Source organism: Schistocerca nitens, chromosome 2, assembly GCF_023898315.1.
Source record: "Schistocerca nitens isolate TAMUIC-IGC-003100 chromosome 2, iqSchNite1.1, whole genome shotgun sequence".
Taxonomy (NCBI): domain Eukaryota; kingdom Metazoa; phylum Arthropoda; class Insecta; order Orthoptera; family Acrididae; genus Schistocerca; species Schistocerca nitens.
This window is the reverse complement of record NC_064615.1, coordinates 545044050-545063629: the sequence shown is the minus strand read 5'-3', so window position 1 is coordinate 545063629 and position 19580 is coordinate 545044050. Positions and strand designations below refer to the sequence as shown.

General features: G+C 39.8%; 2 protein-coding genes across 18 annotated transcripts in view; one reads left to right on the top strand and one right to left on the bottom strand.

Moving 5' to 3' along the window:
* LOC126236536 (uncharacterized) overlaps positions 1 to 19580 on the bottom strand; it is a 302827-nt gene that overhangs the window by 176385 nt on the left and 106862 nt on the right. The window lies entirely within an intron of this gene.
* LOC126236547 (uncharacterized) overlaps positions 1 to 19580 on the top strand; it is a 342194-nt gene that overhangs the window by 232728 nt on the left and 89886 nt on the right. The gene's annotated exons all lie outside the window — the stretch shown is intronic.

Here is a 19580-nt window from a genome sequence, read left to right as displayed (position 1 = left end):
CAAGTTCATTCTTCTGTTCGAAGCTGAAGAGGTGTGTCTCAGCATTCGAAGTGAATTTCTGACAAACAAGATCTTAATGAGACGCGACAGCTGCATATTTTAATTAATTGATTCCACCTACTGTTTTCGACACATTAAAGTTTTGAAAAAACGTAACTTTCACTTGTAGAGTACCAGTCCTCTCATTCCGAAACAGGATTTCAAACTGTTGCTTACTACAGGCTCTGAGGTATTCCAATTTCAGTTACCAGTATGACATATGTGGAGTATACGAGCGTGTGTGTGTGTGTGTGTGTGTGTAAATACAGCAATAATCTCTTATCGCAGAAATCTCTGTAAAAACACCATGGAAATAGCAAATAATTAGAAATTATTAATAAACGATAAGTTATTGTAAATAAAAAATCTTTTTGTATTGCAAGAAGTATAAAAATGTAATAAGCAACAAAGGATTGCATATAATATATGAGAATAAGGAATTTTTTATATGAAATGTTTAGTTAATTTGTAATATCATTTAGTTAATTTGTACTATCACTTCCAAACCCTATTAATTTGGAATCATAGTTCACAACATTTTGTTTACAACAATACTAAACTTCTCCCCAATGATTCCCAGACGTCAAATGAAGAAGCCCACATGGTAGTTCAAATGAAACTATATGGTTCCATGGATCTTCTAAACTTTCAAACACATATTTATAAACTGAAGTGAAAAATGAGAATCTGTACCAAGGCAAAGACTCGATCCCATGTCTCAAGCTCATTAGCCAGATGCGGTAACTACGACGACCCCCTGTGCAGAGTCACTCTGCTCAGCTGCAGGGATTGCCACAGCATGCCTCACTCCCCGGTCCAATTAACCTTTCACGCCTAATCCCACTACATATCCCCTTGCTCTTCTATAACATTAGTTACAACTTTCAAACTTGTACCTTCTAGTTTTTGCATGTATTTGTACCAAGGCTGAGATTCGAACCTTCAGCTCCTGCTCGTTTCAGCACCCAGGCAGAACGGCTTTGCACAGCTGCTAAGACTACTCTAGCTTGCCCCTTCCATAATCCTGATGTCCATTGATGCCACATGCCTCTTGATATTCCCCCTGAACTGATTTGTTCTATGTTGACACACACTTACAATACATCAGAGGGACGTGAGGTTATTTGGATTCTGTTTTACGTACTTTGGATGAGTGACTCGATTTTTTTTAATTAATTTCATCTGTAATGACACTTCTTAAGAAATAGGTTGCACACCTGTGTGTGGAAAATATGTTGTTGCAATTGGCCGTCAGGCTAATGGTTTGTTTGTTGCAGTCATGCCATCCTTGACGGAAACTTCTGTCAATTTGTGATAGTTGGGTATTATGCATGGCATTCATTTGTTTTGGCACTATATACGACATTTTCAGTTTTCACTGGATATTATGGATTAGGCACCATACCAATGCTAGTTGCAGATATCTGAGCATTGTCTACACCTAAATTAAGGTATTTATTTAAGAATTAAATAACTCACAGTAGTACCAGTGTGGGAAGAACGGATCTAATCGATAAGATAATTTCCGTTCATTTAAAATCAAGGGTAAAACCACCAAAGAATAAATGTCTTAATGCCTGACAGCAAAACATTCTATTAATGGCTATTGCTGTTTACTTAGCACTACTTTGCGCTAAGTTGAGAACCATCTGTTTCTCACATGGGATATGCATTAGTTTTATCACATCGCAGCAAACAATTGTGTTTCAGGAGCGTCGAGTCGCACGCCAGTGCATAGTGAACAATGTGAACGGAGCACTATGGAGGCTGTGGGCGTTGCCAGGTCGGACTCAACAGCGATGTAAAGCAAGTACGCAAAACGGGAGTCTGCAGGCACAGACATGCAGTGGCTCACCATCAGTGAGTGCAGCACACACAGCACTCTTGAAGATGGAGTGACATGTAACAGAAGCATACCGTTGATGGCAAGTGTCATGAAGGCTGAAGTCCCAGATCCCTAACAAAGCATACAGCTACGTTGGCTGTACCACGTAGAGCCAGGAAAGGTGGTACTCATGTGCCCCGCCCAACAGGTTGACGTCACTGGCTTGCAGTCACTCGGTATGGCCCCCGACAAGACAAAGGCCCCGCTCGAATACAACTTCTATCAGTCTCACATGTGACCAAACTGCATATGTAGCTTACAGTGGCTTTGTTCCAACACAGCTAGCTGGTAGCAGTTTTTGAAGCAAAGTATTCACTCAGGCAGCCAGCAGCACATCACGAGTTGTAACACTGCTGTTAGAATCAGAGATTCATACAGCATGATCATACATCGAGACTGTGGCTTCTGAACTGCAGGGTACTTAAGCTGGACCTAAAGTCATTATGGCAGGTGATGTGGTCATCTGCCCTCACTAACTGAAGATGCCCGCATTCCTGTCCCCATCGTCTTGTCTGAGTTACTGTCAGTTTTCCCTGCCTTCGCTCTCCCCACGAATGCTAGGATAACCGCTAAACTGAAATGGGCATGTTACTGGCAAACAGACTGACGTATCAGTTGCAATCATAATGTGCCGTCTACACTTCTTGCTTGTGAGTCAGCTCAGTGTGGCAATGTGTTCAGAGGAGCACCCTGCCTTCTGCAACTTTGACACACTTTGCACGCTACCAATTTCGATTGTGACGCACGGTCTGAGCCGGAATCGGTTCTCTGCTGTCTATGCCAAGTAACAATTCTGAAATTTTAATGTTTAATCAGGAATTATAATTGCTGAGCAACAGTTGTGGAGGTGAAATCATGTCACCACTAATTTTCATTCCTGACGTCATGACAGAGTTACTGTATGTAATCAATCCATCTTTGTTATTCATGTTTTTGATGAGTGGATATTTGTGTTAATTATCAACTGGTGTTGCCCTGTAATGTTTTGCGACCGCGAGTGCGGCGGTGCGTGCCAGTTGACGAATTTTTAAGCCACTGCAGATTGGTTGTACAGCTTGAAGAGTATTGTTCATCAGAGAGTTTAATTATGTTATTGAAAGCTGACTGTTCTGGGTGTTTCATGGAATGTATTTTTCACTTACAGCACATTAGAAAATTATGATAAATTGTTTAAAACGTTACAGTACATAGAACTTCTTTGTTCTATGGTTTACAGGGAATGTTAGAAATACTTCTACTTACCATACCTGCAATGTTGTCATAAGGAGTGTGTCAGTTAGAGTAGGCCACTTTATTCATACAGTTCTCTGTTTCAGAGCAAACTGTTTGGCATGTCTGATTGCACACCACCGAAAACTATTTTTAAGTGCTCATATGCACACGAAAGCGATAATATAATTTTTTCGCGCTGTCAAAGACATGATATGTAGTTGCGGTGAGAAAAAATAGCAATAGTTTCATTGTTGTTCTTCAGCTCTGACACCTGTCGTCCTATTTAGAGTGGTGTAGTAACCTGTTTCTGTACGGAGGCATTTTGTCATTGCTCCGTAACTCTGACATAATTAATTACGTACTGAACATAGGCAGATCTGAAGAGGCGTATCGACGTACTCAATTATATTAATATACTGTACGTCAAGCAACAATTATTATTTATATCTAAGTGCCTGTTCATTATTAATGTGTGTAGGTGATTTCTTGAATATATTTTTCAGTAATCTCTATGTCCTTTTCTCATTTTAATGATGTTAACAAGGGTGTAAACGGCTGCGACATGGCAGACGTCTGTGTGCGATCTGATGGAAATTTATAAAGTCCCAGCATAAAGGAACCATAGGTCAGTCTTCACAGTAATTCAAAAATACTTAGAAAACGCACAACATCAGCTACCAATGCCGTTGTTCGCACGCCAGACGATGTATGGGGAAATAATATTGTTTAATCTTAATACTTTGAAATATTATTAAATATATGATATGATTTCTCATCCTCATATGTGGTACTATTATTATTATTATTTACATTGGTGACTGCGTGTTAGGACTTTGTTACATGTATTATACCATCTGTTCTCTTTTCCATGACAATCAACAACAACCTTAGGAACAATTACCAAACATTATTTGGAAAACAATCGGGAATTCCCGGATATGACCTGGTCGAAACTGAATTTTCGGATCGAATTTCCAGATTACGGTAAGACGCTGCATATGCGCATTTGCATTCAGTTTACAGTATGCATAATCAATCTCTAGATTAAACGTTAAATTCATTCTGAATTCAGATTCATTTCATGTTATTTATTTTTCTGAGAATTTGCGAGTGCATCGGAATTACGACAATAGTTATCACCTTAAACGATAGGTTCTTTTCAATACACAAAATGGCTGTATTCAAGTTCATTTCATATAACATGGTGATAAGCCAGGAAGTTTAAATTTAGCGTATGTAGATTTGGTTTCATTTATTCATACCAAGAGGATCAGTGACTTTACTATACGGATTACACACACATTTAACACACCTCCGAATTTAATTACTTTCTTTTCGCACTTTTCCTTATGGTCAAAGCCAGAAAATAATAGAACAAGGCACACACACCAACACGACACATGCTACAACACCATGAAAAACCAATGCTAATACATTGCTGTAACCGTGCGACTTGTAAGAAATTTATCCATATTATTTTGCTTTACAAAAACTTTATGGTCTAATGAATGAATGGAGGAATGTCCTGTACATTCAGAAAGATCTAAAATCTCTGTCGAAAGTATGTAGGTTTATGTAAATATTTCCAAGCGATGAATGCTATGGAAAGAATAAGTAAATCGACTGTAAATTTACTAGTTTCCTGTCTGTACACCACAAAAATGGAGTAAAATAAAATAAAAAATACTCCAGCTGCAACAGAAACATAGAGCAAACACTAGTCTCTAAGGCAGAGATCAGCGCCGAGATGTTAAGAACCCAGAGACGTCTTTGGACTAGGCAGTTACAAAAAATCAGGCATTACCAAGGACATACATGTGACAGGTCACCCACCGATAGGAGCTGAAGAGGACTGAGAGTTACTGCTTCTAGAAAAAAAGGGAAGGAAACGTGATCTGTCCAGAGAGAGATGTAATAGCATTTTACGAGGAGAGATTAAATAGTGTTATTAATGAAAAACATGAGATAGCCAGACTGAACTACGTAACTGTTTCATTAACCGTTTCCCATACCGGTACACCTATAAAAATTTTTATGTAATAGTAAAAGAAAAATTTGTTTCACAACAAATACGTATTTACAGGAAAAATACCTTGTATGCACCTGGGAATATCCGCCGGCCGGAGTGGCCGTGCGTTCTAGGCGCTACAGTCTGGAACCGAGCGACCGTTACGGTCGCAGGTTCGAATCCTGCTTCGGGCATGGATGTGTGTGATGTCCTTAGGTTAGTTAGGTTTAATTAGTTCTAAGTCCTAGGCGACTGATGACCTCAGAAGTTAAGTCGCATAGTGCTCAGAGCCATTTGGGAATATCCGATGTTTGATGAGGAACTGGTCACTCTTCATTATGATTAGACAGATGTCTGACTTATGCAATCCTCGATTTGTTTCGTCTTCAGAAATGCCAATTAGTACATTCTGAAAAAAGTATGAAGATTCAGAGTAATGAGGTTACATTGGGAGATATGCTCGTTACTCCAAAGTTCGTACTTCTATTAGGAGCTGGGGAAGTGGGCTGAGCGAATTTCTAACAATGTAGTTCTTTACGAAACGAGCCGACGTACTATTTTCATTAAGTGATTCCACCCACTGGATCAAAGCATTAAATTTTTGGCAAAAGATTACTTTCTCTCGTAGCACAGCAATCCTCTAATACAAAAGGAGGGTGTAAGACTGTTGTTTACTGAAGACTGAGGTATTTGAATTTCATCCACTACAATAATATCTCTTGATAAAATGATAGAGTGTATGTGTGTGTGTGTGTGTGTGTGTGTGAGTGTGTAAATACAGCAAACAAATCTGATCTCAGAAAATCTAAGTAAAAAACGCTATGGAAGTAGCAAATAATCACAAACTGTTAATAAACAATAAGTTCTTGTAAGTAAAAAATCATATACGTACTGCAAGAAGTAGTGTACAAAAATGTAATAAACGACAAAGGATTGTATATAATATATCAGAAGAAGTAATTTTTTATAATAAATTATTAGTCAGTTTGTAATAATGTAGTTACTACTTCGAAACCCTATTGCTTCAGAATAATAGTTTATAACGTTTTGTTTATGGCAATACTGAACTTCTCCCCACGATGCCCAGACCTCAAATGAAGAAGTCTACATATAGATCATATGAAACTATGTGGTGCCAGGCAAGTTTATAAGTTTCAATCATATATTGATAGACCGAAGTCAAAAATGAGAATCTGTTGCAAGGCCAAGAGCAGAAAGCAGGATTCCTGCTTAGTAGGTAAATGCGCTTACTACGGCAACCCCCTGCGTACAGAGGCTTTGTACAGCTCCACGCATTACCACAGCATGCGTTGCACTGCAGTCCACATTCCGTTTCACGTCTCATCCCACTTGACACCCGTTATTGATTTTCCTACTCGGGTGGTAAAGGATAGCAGCTCACTGATAGATAACTTCTTTATAGACCAAGATAAGTTTAACCAGATAAATGCTCAGCCTGTTGAGAATGGTCTTTCTGATCATGGTGCACAGCTAGTTACAATATATGACATAGCTCCATTCAGCAATACTAAACAGTTCCTAAAGTAGTACGTTCAGTCAACGATTTAACAATAGCAAATTTCAGGGAAAGCCTACAGCAGTTAGACTGGGATGAGGTGTACCGTGAACCTGATGCCAATTTAAAATATAATTTATTTCATGACTTTTTGTAAATGCATTTCAAAACTGCTTCCCCAAGAAAATAATTAAATATACGCGTAAGAAACCTTGTAACAAACCATGGCTTACTAAGGGTATAAAAATATCTTGTAACCGGAAAAGGGAAATGTATCTGACAGCAAGAAAGAGTAGTGACCCAGAAACTATCAAACATTATAAAAACTACTGTGTTATATTAAGAAAAGTTATTAAAAAATCCAGAAGTATGTGTATCATGTCTGAAATCAGCAACTCTGATAATAAAATTAAAACAATTTGGAATATTATTAAAAGAGAAACAGGTCAACCAAGAGCACAGGAAGACAGTATTACCATCAAATTGAATGAAAACTTTACGAACAAAAAGTCAGAAGTTGAAAATATTCTTAATAATCATTTTCTAAATGTTGTGGATATAGTAGGTTCCAGGTGTTCACTAGAAGATGCTAGGCTGTTAATGGAAGAGGCCATACCTATGCAATTTGATAAAATTGAAATCTCACCCACTTCTCCCTCTGAAATTAGGAAAATAATAAACTTGCTTAAAAGCAAAAACTCACATGGAATTGATGGCATTTCCAGCAAAATACTAAAAACTTGTTCTCAACAGATAAGTAAGATTCTCAGCCACCTGTGTAATAGCTCTCTGGAACAGGGCATTTTCCCTGATAGACTGAAATATGCTATTGTTATACCTTTGCATAAAAAGGAGGATAGATCTGATGTCAACAATTACTGTCCAAATCTCCATTCTAACAGCTTCATCCAAAATTTTTGAGAAAGTAATGTATTCAAGAGTAGCTTCACATAACTGTAACAATGAAGTACTAAAAAATGTCAGTTTGCTTTCCAGAAAGGTTTTTCAACAGAAAATGCCATATATGCTTTCACCAATCAAATTTTGAATGATCTGAATAACCGAACACCACCCACTGGGATTTTTTGTGATCTCTCAAAGGCTTTTGATTGTGTAAATCATGAAATTCTGCTAGACAAGCTCAAGTATTGTGGCATGAGTGGGACAGTGCACAAATGGTTTAATTCGTACCTAACTGGAAGAGTGCAGAAAGTTGAAATAAGTAGTTCTCATAATATTCAAAGATCAGCACATTCCTCAAACTGGGGAACTATCAAGAATGGGGTTCCACAAGGGTCAGTCTTGGGTCCTTTGTTGTTCTTAATATATTAATGACTTGCCATTCTATATTCATGAAGAGGCAAAGTTAGTTCTCTTTGCTGATGATACAAGTATAGTAATCACACCTGACAAACAGGAATTAACTGATAAAATTGTCAATACTGCCTTTCAGAAAATTACTAAGTGGTTCCTTGTAAACGGTTTCTCACTGAATTTTGATAAGACACAGTACATACAGTTCCGTACAGTGAATGGTATGACGCCATTAATAAATATAGACCTTAATCAGAAGCATATAGCTTAGGTAGAATAATCCAAATTTTTGGTGTGGCCATTGATGAGAGATTAAATTGGAAGAAACACATTGATGATCTGCTGAAACGTTTGAGTTCAGCTACTTATGCAATAAGGGTCATTGCAAATTTTGGTGATAAACATCTTAGTAAATTAGCTTACTACGCCTATTTCACTCGTTGCTTTCATATTGCATCATATTTTGGGGTAATTCATCACTGAGGAATAAAGTATGTATTGCACAAAAGCGTGTAATCAGAATAATAGCTGGAGTCCACCGAAGATGATCCTGCAGAAATTTATTTAAGGATCTAGGGATATTCACAGTATCTTCTCAGTATATATACTCTGTTATGAAATTTGTTGTTAACAACCAAAGCCAATTCAAAAGTAATAGCAGTGTGCGTAACTACAATACTAGGAGAAAGGATGATCTTCACTATTCAAGATTAAATCTAACTTTGGCACAGAAAGGGGTGAATTATACTGGCACTAAAGTCTTTGGTCACTTACCAAATAGTATCAAAAGTCTGACAGATAACTAACAAGTATTTAAGAAGAAATTAAAAGAATTTCTGAATGACAACTCCTTCTACTCCATAGACGAATTTTTAGATATAAATTTAAAAAAACAAGAAAAAAACAAAAAAATAAAAAAATAAAAAAATAAAAATAAAAAACACAAAAAATGAAAAAGTTGTTATATTAAATTAAGTATGTTGTTAAATTAACTTAATTATGTCATGTATTGGAAAATTTGACTCGTTCCACATCATTATGAAATATTGTATTCATGATCAATGGAACTAGTATTAATCTAATCTAATCTAATCTAATCTAATCTAATCTTGCTCTGCAATGACATTTAGTTGCAACTGTCTAATTTGTACCTTACACTTTTCTGCGCATTTTTGTACCAAAGACGGAAGTCTGACCTACGTCTCCTGCTCGCTTCAACACGCCTTTGCACAACTGCTGGTACTAACCTAGCATTTCCCCCTGCCTCAATCCAGATTTCCACTGATGCCACATTCCTCTTCATATTCCCCCTACACTGATTCGTTCGACATTGAGGCAATCTTCCAGTAAGTCAGAGGGACGTGAGGCTATTTGGATTGTGTTTTATGTACGTTGGATAAGTGACTCGATGTTATTTGATATCATCTGTAGTGATTATTCTTAAGAAACTGATTGCACACCTGTGTGAGGAAAATTTGTTGTTGCCATTTGCCTGGCTGCAAATGATTTGTCTGTTGCAGTCATGGTGGAACTTTCTGTCTACCTGTCAGAGTTGGTTATTATTCATGACATACATTTGTTTAGGCAGTATATGTGCCGTGTTCAGTTTTAACTGAATCTTATGGAATAGGCACCATATCGCAATCTGTTTGGTGGTGGCAAATATAGTTCGTACGCTGAACACTGTCTACATCTAAATTAAAGGTTTTATTTAAGAATTAATGGCTTACAATAACGCCTTTATAGGAAGAGTGGATCTAATCGCACACTTAACTTCCATACTTTTAATATCAGGGGTAACACCCTCAGAGGATAAATATCTCAGTGCCTGATAGCTAACACCAAAGTTACTGTTAACAGCAATTGCTATCTACTTAGCAGTATTTTGCGGTAAGTTAAGAACCCTCTGTTGCAAACATGTAATATGCATTAGTTGCATCACAGCGCAGCATTTGCTCTGTAGCAGGAGCACCATTTCGCACGCCGATGCATAACAAAGACTGTGAATGGAGAACTCTGGCGGCTGTGGTTGTTGTGTCGGGACTCAACAGCGATTTGACGCAGGCACAGACCTGATGGAGTGACATGTAACAAAAGTGTAGCGAGGATGGCGATTGTCATGAAGGCTGAAGCCCCAGACACCCAACATAGCATACAACATTCAGCTATAGTGGCTGTAGCTTGTAGAGCCAGGTGGGTGGTACTCAAGTACCTCTCCGAACGGATTAAAGTCACTAGCTTGTAGTCTCTCGATATGGCCGGCTTCACGGCGTCTTCTGTCAGTCTCGGGAGTAACCAAATAGCATCAGTAGTTTACAGTGGCTGTGTTCCATCACAACCAGCTGGCAGATGTCTTGGAAACAGTCTTCACTCTGGCAGCGGGAGCACATAGCGAGTTGCAGAAATAGTTTACGCTGTAACTAGCAAGACTGTCATGTTGTCAGAATCAGATTCATGCAGTATTGTTTCTGAAATGGAAGGTATTTAAGCTAGACCTGTAGCTAGACCTGTCCTCACTGTGGAGTCTCAGTTATTGTCGGTTTTCCCTCCCTTCGCTCTCCCCACGAATGCTAAGATGCCATCAACCGCTAAACTGAGATGTCACATGTTACTACTCAGAATGGCACACATATCAACCTATTGTTTGCAATCACAATGCGTCCTATACACTTCTTGCTTACGGCTTAGCTCAGTGTGGCAATGCCTCGTGAGGGGCACCCTGCCCTCTGCAACAATGACACACTTTGCTTGCTAAAGATATGGACTGCCACACATGGTGTTAGCCGGAATTGTTTCTCTGCTGTCTGTACCAAGAAATAATTCTGAAGTTTTATGTGTTTAATCAGGAATTAGAATTCCTGCGCAACGGTTGTGCCGATGATGTTGTCAGCACCAATTTTTATTTCTGGTGAAATGATAGATTCGCTGTGTGTAATCTAACAATGTCTGTTAGTCAAGTTTTCGATCAGTGGATATTTGTGTTAATTATCAACTGGTTTTGTCTTGTATTGTGTGTGGTTGCGAGTGTGGCAGTATGTGCCAGTTGGCGAATTTTTAAGTCACTGAAAATTAGATTTACAGCTCCAAGTGCATTGTCCATCACATATTTTATTTACGTTACCGGTTACCAGTGTTTCATGGAATGTGTTTTTCTTTTAAAGTACATTATAAAATTAGAATAACTTGTTTCAATCGTTGCAGTACATAGAGCTTTATCATTCTACGTTGTTCGAAATATTTCTACCTGCCAGATATGCAGTGTTGCTATAAGGAGTGTGTCAATTAGAGTAGGCCACTTTATTCATACAGATAGCAAACTTTTTGCCATGTCTAATTGACACTACTGAAAGCTATTACACAGTTGCACTGTCGCTGGCTCCAGAAGCCAGGAATCACGTGTATTGATAGGCTGACTTAATTGCTGTTAAACATTTGAAATGAAAGAGACATTCTGCTCAGCTTACTACCCGACAGCAACATCCTGCCCTCCATTCACCAAACACATTAAAAGTCACATAGTAAGTTGACAGACCAACTGTCACTGGAGAATACAAAAAAGTATGGAGATGCAAGGATTAAATGTAGGAGGTAGAGACCTCATCAGTAAGCACACAAAATCCTCTCTCGTGAATAGAAAAGACAACAACAGGCAAACGTTATATACTGGTCCATTTGAAATAGGCGTTGTTCTAAATGTTGGTGCTTACTTGCTAGTATATCCTGGATAAACAAAATTAAAGGCCATAAACACACCACTATTTAATGAGCAGCATCTAAAATGGTTTTCAATGCTGATGTCCAGATAATAATTTATGTATGAATTTAGATTCCACGTTTTGTAGATAAAAGTCCATGTAACTTGACCATTTACATTTAGTACGAAGCACATGTGTACTTGGTACAAGTGTATGTATACGTAGAATTGTGTGTGTAGATATGCATTATTAACCAGTTGCCATGTTGTGGAAGACACTTAGAATAATCTGTAATGAGCTGTAAATACTTAGTGAAGTTGTACTTTTATGTCACTTAATGAAATGTGTCCTGCGTACATGTTGTTTTAACAAGGGTATCTTGGAATGGTTCCAGTCAAAAGGAGACACCACACGTATTACGATGTTTATACCATTGTGACAGTTCCTGTTTCGTAAAATGTGGTCGGCCGATGACGGATTCACAAGCGCATTGGCAACTGTACTTCCTTGACCGGCAGAAACGGACGTCCATACATGTCTTTCTTCAGGTCACCAAAGGTGTGAAAATCACGCAGAGAAAGGTTCTGGCTGAACGGAGCATGTTGCAGTGTTTCTCAACCGAATTGTTGAAGATCAGGCTTAGTCCGATTGGCAGTGTGGTGGGTTGCTTTGCCGTGCAACAAGAGCATTCCGTCCGACTGTCCGAAGTCAAATGGAAAATCCTAGACTAGAAATATCCCACGTCTTGTGATATCACACCTACATCATACCTGCGTCCAAGCTCCTTTCCTCGGAGCAATGGACGCTGCAGCATTATGTATATGACATAATTACTGGTGTGAGGTACCAACAGCTGATAGTGCCTTTTTGCGGTAAGTATGGCAAAAAATTGCAGCCTCTTGATGTGATTGGCTGATGCATTCGAAGGCTGTGAACTAAAACACCACCTTTCTTTCATCAACACTTTTGGAAAGGTGCATTAAACTCACCTAACATTCTGGAATAAGTTTCTTTAAATATAAGCTATCGCCTACTTCATTCGAAGGTCGGAATTACAAGCGTAACTAAAAACAAAAGCTAAACGAAAAGTTACTGCACGTGTTGATGTTTTGGGCCAATTTTATTGGAAGTTATAAGAGTAACTTAGAAAAATGTATAATTTGAACACAAGCAAGTAATGAGTAATGTGTATTTTACCAAAGAGAGGACCAAATATGTAAAAATAAGAGGAGGAGATGGTGAAGGAATAGTAGTCATGTAAATTTTGATGTAACTTAGGTTTGTATTTTTCGCTTGGTAAGGTGTTATCTTGCTGGAAGGTATAGCAATAATTTTGATCATAGAGGAATAGAGTTTTACTGAAGAAACATTTCGTTAAGCTCATCCCTTCAGGAAGATTTAACGAAATGTGCGGCATATGTGAAGCCACCGTTAAAAAGTAAATAAATATTTCTATATTTTTTAACTTTGCTTTAGGGTACTGGTATGTTGAAAGATCGATATTAGGTGCTATAGAGAGATGTAATGGGAGTGAGCAAATGAATGTGTAAAATGGTTATGTTTGTATGCAAAACTCTTTGACATAAACGAATTACTTCATACCCAATTGTAAATTAACGATAAGGAAAATGTTATTGCCATTCAATGAAAAAATTGTAATGACTGTAACCACCTCAGGGCTAATTTTCGCGGTTAATACGTTAATCAAATGTACAGAATAACATGAGCGGTAGTACAAAGGGTTTTACGTGATCAGAAGTTGAGGTGGCCTTGGCGAGAGGAGCGCCAAGTGAAAAGACGGTGGAAAGAAAGGCAATTACGTGGGAGCCTTCACAGCATTTGTATCGGGCTGTGATAGGTCCTCTAAGGTGACGCTTATTTGGTGCTAAAGTTGTGAAAAAAGTGCAACCAAATATTCGGACGGCACGGCTTTTATGACCCAAAGTCGTCTCCAGTATGTATCAATTCGGAAACCAAGATTATTGGAATAATTTTATGATGAATTTCGGCCGACGCTCCGACGAGTAAAGATGGCTCCTGCTTGTGACGTGGCTATCAATAAGGAATTCGATCACTGGGGACGTGAAGAGCCGACCGAAATGGTTGTACCAACAGTACTATGAGCCCTCCAGCACACAACTCAGGGCAAGCATTACTTTTATAGACTTGTTTGTTTGATCTCAAAACGTGTAAGGGGCTACACTCTATTTACTTTGAAATGCAAAAATTGAAGATGTGCAAACTTATTCTCCAAAAATTCCTGCCACAAGCCATCACCAGTCCTGTTTCCTGCTCATGCATGTTGTGTAATGAGAGTTTGAAAGTTAAATTGCGTGTTTGTTTAATAATTGAGTAAAAGGTGCAATAAGTAAATTCATTATTAATACGAACTGCTTCATAATAGAGAGAGGGAGACTTTCAATCGAAGTAATTGCTTTGGTTTGTAACACCATCTTTAAATGTGGTCGCTTTATTCAAAGAAATAAACTACAGTCCACGGAATAACATTAATTTTGCTATAAATTTAAATTTGCTTTGCTTGCTAATTCATGATTAACGAAACAAGTTTTTTCAAAAGTAACGATGGCTGCCACTTGGCCAGTCCCAATTTGCTTCCATGGAGTTTCGAAGTAAATTCATGTAAAAAAAATACTGCCGTTGAAAGGCAATGTCAACACTAAAAATAAGTAAAAGAAAAACGGTTAAAGATTTCAAAACTGCTCCATCAGACCTGTCCTACGAAAATAAAATTTTAGGAATAGTATTTCTTACAGTGGACCTAACTAAGGTAAGGTTACAAGGCTGCTGTGGTGTGCTCCTTCGGTTTGGATGGATCTGATACCAGGTAGGTCAGACATTGTACAATCTTGTGTGCCCCACCGATTTTGCACATCGAGTCCCTTCATCCACATTGTGCCTTGGGAAGAGGCCCAGGATAAATGATCGCCTTGCATTAAAGTCCATTAGGTTACACCAGTCACAGGTTTTCTTGAACATAGGAAGTTTATTAACAATATATGCAGTAACATTTTTTAGTGTAGAGTTAACGTTAGGAGGGTGCGTGAATGGCTGTATTGCGACTTGAGAAAAGTAGGGGATCGCGGCCGCGGAGACACCGTTAACATTTTTTGCGCCAGTGTTCCAGTATCCGCGAGGCGTCAGAGGAGGTTCGGCCGCTACCCGCTTCCAAAGGGCGTTCGCTTTCGTCCGGACGGCTGCCGCGGGACTTTCACTCAGCAGCAAACAACTAACGCTATAATCTGCACTGAAAATGTAATTATTTAAACAAAATTAGTAGAAAGAAAGATGTAAACAAAGACGTTCTTAGTTATTTTTTTTAACTACGTTTCGTGAAGACAGTATGATTCCGTGCGATTTAGTACGAGAATTATTTAATACTACGAATCGGTCACACGTGGAATCTGCGGGTTTGGTCACATGACGACGGCCATCTTTGTGTCGGCGCTAATGCTGACAGTGTGTGTGTTAACTTTACGGACTTTCAGCGAAAGCGGAACTATTAAATTCGTTTCCATCGCGCTTGCTTATTGCATTTTTGTCTTGAAAGTGGCAAGGTACGCTTCTGCAGAAATATTAGAGGTTGTCAACGATGTCTCCCGCCTGTATTTCTGGTTGTTTTTAGAAGATTGTATACGACGGGATACGCTACGCTCTGATACTGCATTCATTTGACGAATTGAGGAGATAGAAAAATTGCAGCGAATAAAAATGGCGAAAGTGAACGCGGACGTCTATGGTAGCCGAGTTGGAGTGGATGTAAAATATAGACTGGCAATGGCAAGACAAGTGTCTTCGAAGGAGAGAAATATGGTAACATCGAATATAAATTAAAGTGTATGACATCTTACCTTAAAGTATTTGTTCGCAGTGTAGCCGTATATGGAAGTGAAACATGGACAATAAACAGTTTAGACAAGCAGGTAATAGAAACCTTTAAAATGAGGTGCAACAGAATAATGCTGAAGATCAGATTGCTACATGCCCTAACAAATAAGAAGGCACTGAACAGAATTTTGGAGAAAAGTAAATTGTGGGCTGAAGCTGACTAGATAAAGGGATCAGTTAAAACGTCACATTTTGAGACATAAAGAGGTTTGGAGAGCTCCTTCCAACCGTAACGTAAACAACAACAACTCCCACTTTGCAACATTCTTGTTTTCTAGCCGTTTGTAATTTCAGTAATTGTTATTACATACTCTTGTTGGCTAACTTCCTCCTACAGAGTGACGAATAAATACGAGGATACGAATCTTTAACCAGATCCTAATGGAAAAATTATGTGTCAAAATAAGATCAGTTGCGTTTAGAATACACATATTGAGTGAAAACGAGGAGCTGTCAACACTGTCATATCGTGTAGGGCATCGGAATGTAAAAAGGACCGTGTGTCATCCCACATAACCGTGCCAGACCATGCAGCTCACTGAGTGGTCCGACGAAACATCAAACCTACAGCCACATGTAGCCGTTGTTCAAAACCTCGTCAGGTTTCTTTTACATTATATGGTTCCCATTCCACAGCTCTCGTAATTTGTAAGTTGGGCATCATTTCAACACAAGACAATGGCCTATAAAATGATAGTTGCCTATGGCATTAGAGTGAGATCCATTAACCTGTGTGTATGTGTCTGCTGACTGCATAATGGACAACCATGGCTACTGCTGTCAATTTTATGTAGGGTAGCTTCCCGATGAAACGAACAAAACATATACATCGTTTTTGATGCTGAGTGTTTCCAATCAAAAGGCTGCTGTTTCTCGTGCATATGCTACACAGTACCACAGAAGACGACATCTAGATGAGAATGGTTTTCGTCACCTGAAGCACAGCCTTCTGGGAAACAGGTAACCTTCGTACACAAGTAATGCACGGTGGTCGCCCAAGGACAAAACCTACTACACAAACAGATAACTGAATTCTGTAAACCATTCAACAACATCACCAAAAGCAGTTCCAGATATGTGAAAAACTGGTTTTTGAAGTGATGCACAATGATCATAGCAAGGTGATTCAGCACCAGTGGCCAGAAGACCGAAATGGACGAGTATAGCTAAGTGAATGTATTCTGCACCAAGTAAAGATATTGAACATTTTAAAAGTAACGTGGGATAGACTGAGAGTCTCCCTTCACTCTTGAAGCTATTTTCAACTCACAACAATCATTATTGATTGGAATACAACCTGCGTGTCACCTGTGAACGTGACATTTCACAACCGCCCTGTAGCGCTCAGGGGTTGCAATAAGTCGCAACGGCAGGGAGGTATGATTTGGTAGAGAGGGGTGACTTACGCCTAAGCGTGCAGAGAAAAACCGGCAACTCATTCGTTGAGTTTCCTGCATCAAAGTTAAACAGCAGGACATCCACCGATCCCAGTGATGGCGCCACGTGGCGTCCATGCGTGGATCAGCACCAATACCAGTGGTGGAACCTGCTGCATCGTCGTCCGGCCACCCTGCGTTGCAGACGTAGCGCTCCTACTCACGTCACAGCTAAGGGGTCGCCGCGGGTTTTGGCTGCATAGGTAGCCTGGGACGTGGGTGGCGACTCCCTCAAACTCATCTTGTGGACCCCACTTACAGCGCCGAAGGGAAAACATCTTTCAGCCTTTGTTGTTCGCGAGTGTCCGCAGACTGCTCTTCACCCGGGAGGTCGCTAGTTGGCGCCTCCGACCCGCCACAGCCAATAGCAGCCAGCAGTCCGCCAGACGATGTCACCCAGAGAGCGGAGGCTAGCGGCACTCTCGCTCCTCGCGCCGGTGCAGCTCCAGCCCGCCCCTCTGCAGCTATTGCGCTGCCGTGCAGCGGAGGTTGGTAGTAGTTTCAGCGGTTCGGTTTGCCGCCGAGATTCATCACCAGCATGTCGTCGAGGTTGGCGTGCAATTTAAACAATCGTTCTTCACTCGCCTCTGGGCTACACACCTGACGTATTTCCTCTGGAGGAGACAAGTGGAGTGCTCTTTAATAGTTACAGCGTCAGGTCCCCTCAGCCCTCTTCGGTCCCTACACACAGTTCATTAGGTGCGGTACTGCGTGCAATGTATCGGTTCTTCACAGCACGTCAGTTCTCTGTGCTGCCCTGATTTCATCACACTTGTATACAGTGCTCGCCGTGCCTTGCCTTCACTCCGATGTGAGGCAGCCATAGCTGCACGAAATTTAGAAGAATTCTGAAAAAAACACCCCTGCACATGGCTTGTGTTCTTGGGGCAGCAACATAAATCTTCAGGCTAGAATCATGAATGAACTGCTTTTGATCCCTTACCTATTAGTGGACAATTTGCATGTGCCCTTGCACCGTTCATTCCTTTGCAGTATATTCCTTGACGCGTTTGAAAAGTTTCTCTTGGTGTTCAGTTACACCTTAGGTTTCGGAACGCTAGTACACTGCCACACTTTGGAATAGAAGCATTTCCAGGGAAATGAATGGGGGTTGGGGTTGGGTTGTTTGGGGAAGGAGACCAGACAGCGTGGTCATCGGTCTCATTGGATTAGGCAAGGAAGGGGAAGGAAGTCGGCCGTGCCCTTTCAAAGGAACCATCCTGGCATTTGCCGGAGTCATGTAGGGAAGTCACGGAAAACCTAAGTCAGGATGGCCTGACGCGGGATTGAACCGTCGTCCTCCCGAATGCGAGTCCAGTGTCTAACCACTCCACCACCTCGCTCGGTGGAAATGATGGGGTAATGGATTTTCGATGTTCTGGACTCCACAATCTCTGGACATTAATCCACTGGAGTCTAATTTGGTGTGTGAATGTGTAAGTGCAGGGAGGGTGGAAACATAACAAAAGTTGATGCAGACGTGTTGTGTAGGGTCCAGCAACGTACGACACAGCTAGTTGCGAAGTTTGCAAATGCGAGGTAGTTGAACGCCTTTCCTAAACTGAATTTTGTTCGTGTGTCTACGTACCAGCACTATGAAGATGAGACTGGACGATGGATGTCTAGAATGGAATTATAATGTGTAACGTAATGTACAATTTAGTATCCCCTACGTACTGCTTCTTTTGTAACTCATTGGATACCGACGATGTTATTGTGTGCATTATTATTTTCAACTGTTTTTAATTATCTCATGGACAGAGCAAAGCAGACGTTTTATATGTAAGAAGTTCATGTTCTGTCTTAATTTTAAGTAAAGACAGAAAGAAAAATACAATATACCACAATTGGAGGTGTCAACTTGATAGTGTTTGATGCTTTATCTGAAAAAGAATGTTTGGAGCAAACTGAACTTGAACATCATTCAGTCCAAGTCTCCGATTCCCACGGCATTTTCTCGTCTCACTGAGCTAATTTTACGTGCCCATACGATATGGCGCTCCCAGATTTAATCCACGGGAAGTTAGATGTATAACAGTCTGTAGCTAAAGAATTAACCACATATTTCAAATAGATTTAATGTATTATACTGGACGTAGAGGTGTAGATCTAGAAAAAATTACAAATGCTGCAAAAAACACAACATTACGTCTAAGAATAATAAAAAAAATTTAGAAGATGGTGGAAACTGCTTACGTAGTCTCTAGAGAACACTCCCTCGTATGATTCTAAGATTGGTAACTAGACTGTAGTATCTAGGTATTAAAGTTCCTCTATGCACAAGAGTTTCCTCTTCAAAATGGAAAGCTCTTTATACCGGACGGTGAATGATATAAACGTCACTGACATCTGTTCACCTCCTTTCATCAGCATTCGAGCCGTACGACATTAAAAGATGGGCTTTATTGAGAGAAAAAAATATTCCTTTCCAGCCTGTGCCCGAAGTATGGTAACCAGTTTTATTGAATGCTGTAGTTGTAATGCTGATAATACGTTTGACATAGCGAACGATAACAGATCTTTACAAGTACAAGGAAAGTCAATCTGCTGCTAGTTGTTGCAACCAGAG